Raw genomic sequence first — 7,777 nt, 5'->3', positions numbered from 1 at the left:
GTCAAAGATGGAAACATAACCACCTGCTCTGGACAAATTAATAAAGAATCACTAGCCTTGCTAATCCCATAGAAAAGTTCGCATATCTGGATTATATCTGCTGCTACAAAGCATGGGAAAATACCCATTGTAGAGGGAAGAACTGCACCATTTTAACTAATCAGGCTCGGAGGACAACAGGGTGGTCAGAGTTGCATGGCTGGGGGCAACTTAATAGGTGTTGAGTTATATGTCCCATAGAACATGTCCCGTAGCAGCAGCTGCCATGTTTTGTTTTCTGCAGACGCTGCTGAGCAGGGCTCAGCGTACATCACTGGTTAAGGAAGCTGACTTCCACTCTGCTACCATGACAAACTCCTCCATACTCTGCCTATATCTTGCCTGGAATGGGACGTGGGGGGCGGGTGTTAGCAGCATGCAAACAAAACATGCTTCAGGGTGAGACAGTATTCTTTAGTGACACATTTATATATCCATTTTAAACATACTGGGGGCTGAACACATTTCGTACTGCATCTTGTAAACTCCTTTATTCAGCTGAACAAGGGAAGGTGCAAATGCCAACCGAAACACTATGGACTGGAAGAGCAGCCAGTTAAGGTCTGCATGAGTGCTAGTATGGGCCTTCCTAGCGTTATCAGGCAGAGGCTCCTCTCAACAGTCTTTACATTCAACACCACTGCATCTTTTTTCTTGCATCAACAGTCAGCTCATCATTCCTTACATCTACTGGAAGCAAAGTTCTGCTCAGAAAGTCATCGGTATTTCTGTCTCTTTTTAATGAGGGTTGCAGTGCCCCCTAGTGACACCAGGTATAAAAACTCTTTGCTGCACATTTTTGAGTTTTGCGCCAACTTTGCTGTCGACTTTCCAGTGATGAGCCTGCATGGATGTACAACCTTATAAAGCCTTTGAAACAATATCCCACATGCAACTGTTAACAAAAATGCTTTAAGATGGAACCCAAAGCTTTCTTAGGTGGAAAGACAGCCTTTAAATCCCAGCATGGCGCAGCTGACATGGCAGGAAGTTGGAGCCCTGCTTTCTGTGTAAACATGCATAAGATTGCACTCTTAAATTCTTTGTGCTTTTATATTTAAGATCAACTTCTGATGTTCTACCACAGTACACAGAGTCCCTCTTCCCATGTCGACACCGAAAGGCACTTTGTTTGCCCATTTGGGAAACAGTGGTGGCCCTTCATTGGCAGAACAGTCCTCTATGTACAAAAGGCCTCAGGTTCAGTTTCTGGAATTTCAGGGTAGACCTGAGAAGAAAACATGGAAATTTGCCACAGCCAGTCACTCTAACTCCACTGGGGAGGATGAGAATTGTAGTACAATAAAGACGGACTACAGGGAAGGCAGGTATGAGCTTTTTAGGAAAGCAGGCAGGTGTGACCATCAGATCTGACCATTTTAGGTATTAGCCTCTTGGGATAAGATAGACAATCATTAGTCTTCCTCTCTTGTTATGTGCTTTGGTAGCCTACAGGACAGATAAACTCTGCCACTTGGAGTGGGGGAAGAAAATACTCTCCACCTGAGTTTGTACTGAAATCATTTTCCAAAATCACTTCTTACAAACAAACAATGAAGATGAGAAGGGAAACTCAGCAGTCACAGGAACAAAATGCGACACTAGAGGCTAGTGTCAGTTTCTAACCACCCTTTAGAAAAATCTCTACTTTCCCATTCATTTCCCCTGGCAAAAAGTGGAGGAAGGAGAATATTCAATGCGTTCTTCCAAGGGATGCAAAGCAAATAAGCTGATTGCCCTTGCTAGACAAGTCAGGAAGGAGACTGCTTAAAGGAGAATTACCTTAACTGATTCAGCCAGCTGAAATACCTCAAGAGCCGGCACTTCCTTCAAGATCTTAAGAGGAAGCTGTTGCCCTGGCCAAAAAAGCTTCCAGTTAAGGGAAACCAGATGCTGGAAGGCAGCATGCATCACAGCTGGTGCAGTATGCAGTGAGCCAGATGGGCCAGTGGTTTGACTGCGTAAGGCAGCTCCCTAAAGGCACAGGAGCACTGTCAGGACAAAAAGGTAACTGTTCATCCTCAGCCTCCCCACTCCTAACTGGACCCACGCTGATGCAGTGCAGCAGCTGCCTGTGCCACCCAAGATACCGACACTTCAAACATTTCTGGAACTCCAAACTGAAAAGTAAGCCAGGTACCAGACAGTAATATCAACTGGCCTTCAGGCTTGGTGCTACTGCTGCTGCTGCTGCATGCCAGGTAGGTCCAACATAAAACATCCCTCATCCATGATTTAATTGTGGATGAGGAGGCCGACCTGGAATGTATCACAGAGATCTGGGCAGGAGAAACGGGAGGAGGGGGGGTGCCCACCTGGGTACCTGGTGCAGCAGCAACCTCACCTAGAGGGAAGGGGAAGGGGTGTGGTTCTAATTTACAGAGATTCAAGCTCCCCTACAGGGCTTCCTGTCCCTTCAAGGCCGGGTCTCAAATGTTTGTACCTGGTGTTGGGTGATCGAGACAGATTGGGGATTCTATTGGTGGACCATCCACCCTTCTGCCAAACAGACTCCCTCTGCCTGAGCTGACAGAGATTGTCTTCGACTTGGTGTTGAGGATTCCCAGGATGGTGGTCCTGGGGGACTTCAACTTCTATGCTGAGGTGGTTCTGACTGGGGCAGCTCAGGACTTCATGGCTGCCAAGAAAACCATGGGACTGTCTCAACACATCACTGGTCCAACACATGAAAGAGGTCACACTTTGGACCTGGTCTTTTTGACAGGGCAGGAAGATGGTGATCTGGAAGTGAGGGATCTGATGTTAACCCCTTTGTCATGGTCAGATCAGTTCCTCATGAGGTTTACACCTGGGGCCAGTTTTTCCCTCCAGGAACCCCAAACCATCAGGCTCTCCTTTCCCCATGTGGCTTGGTGAAACCTCAAGCGGCAATGCTCTGTGGAGCCCTCAAAGTGGCATCTCACCAGTTCCTTAAACTTCTCAAAACTGTGAAAGTCTGCCTTAGGAAGTGCCTCCAACAAATCAGCAAGTTCCCCTAAAATCTGGGGAAGGATGCAATCCTTGCCCCTCACTCCTTGCTCTTCACAGGTTGCTTCAAACAAGGTAAAAACACTCAGGACATCTTGGCCCTGTGAGAAAATTGGGAATCCCTTTGGATTACCTGGCCAACCATCATCCCACACCCAATCCGGTTGGGGAAGGCAACCTCATGTCCTCGCATTGCCTCTGCACCCACTTTTGCTGCACCCAGAAGAAGCATCTCACCACCTGCCACCACGCTTCTCTGGCAGCATCAGCATCACGCCCGCTGTCCAGCCCCACAGTCTGGGCCTCTGAGGGCTCCTCTTCCCTCAGTGTGGCCTCCATCTCCCATTCAGACACAGATGGCACCACTTCAGCCGGCCCTGCTCCTGGCAGTTCTGAAAACTGCCACCTGCCTCTTCTCTAACCATCCAACCACTACCGACAAAACGAGCCCATCCTGATGGTGCAAGAAGAACATTCCCACACAGCCTCCACATGCCCTGAGCCAGTCGGGGGGCTACCCCCATGCAAAGTAGGCTGAGGGACTCACCTGCTCCCCGCCCCTGGCCTCCATGAGCATGGCGCTGGCCTAAGCACCTTAGGCCATTTTCCAGCCAAGGCACTGAAATGAGCTCAGGCAAGCACAGTCCAGGGCAGGGGTCAGCAACCTTTAACATTCAAAGAGCCATTTGGATCCGTTTCCCACACAAAAGAAAACACCAGGAGCCGCAAAACCCTTTTGACATCTAAAATGAAGATAACACTGGATATATCGTTTTTTACCTTAATGCTATGTATATCTTCATTATGATTTAGCTGCAGCTCTTGTTCAGTCACTAAAAACTGTTATTTTTAATTTTACATTATAAACTAGTAGGACTCTTTTCATATATTTTGAATAGGAGAACAGCTTCCTGAAGAGTCAAAGTCAGTGCTAAAGGGCTTCATGCATTAAACAGCAAACCCCATAAGTTGGTCGGCAGTAAAAGCAAATGAATCTACCCAAGTATCATTAAACGTTTGGTTTTCTTCAGAAACTTTTCTTTTCTTCGATTTATCCAAGCGCTGTGCCAGCACGGGCCGCGGATCGGCCGGCGGCTGTGATACAAACGACGGAGCCACAGCAGAGGCATTCAAGAGCCACATGCGGCTTCGGAGCCGCAGGTTGCCGAGCCCTGGTCCAGGGGATGAAATATGTTCATCAAGCTAGTAAAATAGAAGGGTGGAGGGAGAGATAGAAAGTGTTTGAATGGAGTAAATGGAAAAGGGATTGAATGGAGTAAAAAGGAAGCGGGAGCGGATAGCAGCTGCCAGCTATGCAACACTGCAGAGCTGACCCCACGCCGCTGGGCTGTCAAGACTTGTTGCACCCGGAGGGCAAGAAGGCAAGCACCATGCTCCTCCATACAGGCATGTTACCTTCAGGTCTAACATCCACCCTCTGGCAGGGGAGCAGCAGGCCGTGCTTCACAAATGTGCAGGCAGCATGGCAGGAGAGCAGTGAAAGCACCCACTTGCTCCAACCCCAGACCTTCATTCCCTCCCCTCCCTCAGCTGACCTGGGGGGTGATGGCTGCACTCCCACTCCCCTCGTCAGCTGCCTGCAATAAGCCATTTGGTCTGCCACCTGCAGGGTCCTTGGGCCTCATGGTCCTGATCAGGCTGGGGTGTGAACCATCCCCCTAGCCCTTGGCAGTTGGCATTCCTATAAAAGACACTATAAAACTGTCTTTTAATTAGGGCCACCTGGTTTGCCTGTCACCCACAGTGATCTTAACTCTTTTGCAACGGTTGTCCTTCAACTATATCCCGGTCAATATTCTGCAACTAAAAGGGCCAAAAAGGCATCTTGACTTCCTCCCAGAGTACATGCTTTTGGAACAAAAAGCTGCAGAACCGATTCCCTAGGTATCGTCTAAGAGATAATATAGTCTGAGAAATTAAAATATGTACAAACTCTATACCTGGAGGCATAGCTATTTGGATTTATTTTGGCGTAAGCATGCTGGGCACAATCAAGTGTAGAGTTAGTCATGCTTAAGCCTGTGCAATCAGTGGATTTCAGGGGAAACAGTATTCTCCTTTGGACTGTGGCATATGCATAAATATCTTTTCCACAAAATCCCAAAGTGGTGTACACCATTTAAAAGCAAGCAAATACTACCCATTAATAACAGCACTATGCACACATTCTTAATACTGGACTACAAATTTAGACCTGATGTTTTCTTTGATTGGAGGATACAGAGACATCGATTGCTGAATGCACTAGTCCAGGTTTCACCAACCTGTGCTGTCTGGGGATGATGGGAGTAGTAGTCTGATATATCTGGAAGGCGCTTCTGTGTGGAAGAGTGCATTGGCTGGAAGAGACTGGGATCATTTCATACTGTAGGAGTTGGAAACAAAGAACTGCTGGAAAAGAGCTCAAAAGAAACATAAGAAGAGTGAAGATGAATCATCTTTGACTCACTTATCTCTTTCGATAAGTGATGATTTATGCAATGTTGATTACAAGTCTGCATAAACAAGCTCCTTGACAAACAAATACATAATTCTGCCAGTGTAACTATTGATTTAACACTTCAGTAAAATAGCATGAGATTAAACTGCTTTTGAATCGGTATAAAATTTCTGTGAATGTGAGTTGGACCATAAAGACCAAAGAAAAACAGTAGTTTAATGGTATGTAGATGTGCAAAATTTTGTCAAGCCTATATGCAAGCTAATAGCACAGCATTGCATAGTGGTATAGAAGCAACAAGAAATAATAATATGCAACAGCTACTCCTCCAGTTGTTTTGGACTGCAACTCTTGACCATTTTTAATAATGGTTGAAGCTGATGGGAGTCATAGATCAAACCATCTGGAGAGTGAAATGTTAACAAAGGCTGTTCTACAATGAAACCTAGAAGGCTCTTGTAGCTCTCAGTTTTGAGCATCTTTTAAGTAGCTGCAACAAGAATTTAGTGGTGTGTGCTCCCCATTTCTTTGAGCAGTAGGAAGTTCAGCATCAATGTCCTTCGGAGGACACAGCACTGGAGGCTTGCAGTATGCTTTTCTGGCATGAAGAGTCAGGCCTCCTATGTGGTAGAGAAAATCCCTTGCCTTAAACAGCACATTGGGAGAGGGTAGAGCTCTCTCTTGCATGCACGCACAAGCAAAGAATCTGCTACCGGGAGCCTGTAGTGGAGTATTGCTGTGGCCATCAGCCAGGCCCCATGCCTTGCTCGGAGGAAAGACTGCCTTGCAGGAATGCCACTGGTACAGGCCTTTGAAGTGTGCAGTGTCCCAGTGTCCCAATCTGGAGTCTCCATCAGAGTGAAGCATCGCATGGGCACTCCAGAGACTTTCTTATTGCTGCAAATGTCACAGAAGGAAAGTATCCAGGAGAGTTCCCAGAGCACCTGCCAGAACATGTTTGCATGTCATGATGTCATGGCAATAATAAGCCATGGGTCGGTTGTCATGTGAACTGCCCGCCATCAGGCCAACAGACAAAAAAGTCTGTGTATTCCCCTGTTCAAAAAACCAATATCCCAGCCAAATCCCCCTTTTAGAGGGACCAAGGGTTTTGTCAGCTAGTTGGCAAGGCTGTCAAAATTCCCCTTTCCCTAGAAATGGGGATGGGGTGCACTTTTCCAAGAACCTAAAGGTTTGGGACAAAAGTATAAAACATACATCCTAGTGTGAACTAAAAGAGGAAAAATAAAATGAGGTGGGATTAAATCCCCCCCAAACCATTCTTTTCTTACTTAAAGATCCCTTGTGCCTTTTGTTTCTCTTGACAGATTGCTTCTGACAGCTGTCAACTCCCCCCCCCCACAAAAAAAAAATTCCAAAAGGAGGAGAAAATATATTTGGAGACTTTGTGGCAGGATGTTGCCTCAGCCAAATCTTCAAATTCCCAGTTGAGCAACTGCAGCTAAATAAATTAATTGTGCATTTAAAAAAAAAAGTTGGGCAACTATGGGCAGCCCCTCCAACATGGTGCCGGGGACTTTGAAGGAAATGCTCATAGCTGTGGATTATGAAAGCTGGCTTAACAGCTGTTCCGCAGTTTCCAAAAAGGGGGAAAAAGCTGTGATGAGCCCACAACAACTCATGGCACTACTGGGTGGGGAGTGGGAGTCAGTGCCAGCTGCTCCTAAGTATCATTTGGACACTTTGGGGGAAACGAGCACTGGGTTCACCTGGAAACCCCATGGAAAATGAAGCAAGAGGGCTTTGCCACTTTTGTCATGGGGCATGCTAGGTAATTCTCCCTACCCATGATGGGATTGGTTGTCCAAGTTTGGCTGATATGACCATCCATTGTGGATGCAATAATTGGTTGTTACTGGGGTAGTGTGCTGCCTGGGTTTGCATGACATCACAGCCCTTCATGGGTAGCCATCCAGGATGGGTTGTTGTGTTGGGCAAGTGCAGTTTCTTTCCCTAGCAGTCCATCCTCAGGCTGAGGCGCTGAGGACAAAGTGGTACAGGTGAACTCCAGGGCTCCTCAGAGCAATGCATGAACGGGCCAGATCACCCGTGCTTCTGCGGCTGATACAGCAGCAAAACATCAGTGAGAAGCAGGATGCACAGAGACTGGGAAGGTCACAACAGAGTATCTTGGGCTGGTGTTGTCAGTTTCTTTTTGATTGTACAAATGGAGATGGAAGGGAAGGAACCCCTTGACAGACAGCCAACACTAGTTTGTAAAGCAGCATCAGTTCCCCAGAAACAAACATCTGACCTTTCCTCAAACTC

The sequence above is a fragment of the Varanus komodoensis genome, unplaced genomic scaffold (assembly GCF_004798865.1).
Source record: "Varanus komodoensis strain SLA01 unplaced genomic scaffold, ASM479886v1 scaffold7_3, whole genome shotgun sequence".
NCBI lineage: Eukaryota > Metazoa > Chordata > Lepidosauria > Squamata > Varanidae > Varanus > Varanus komodoensis.
Note: the sequence above shows the minus strand (reverse complement) of the source record.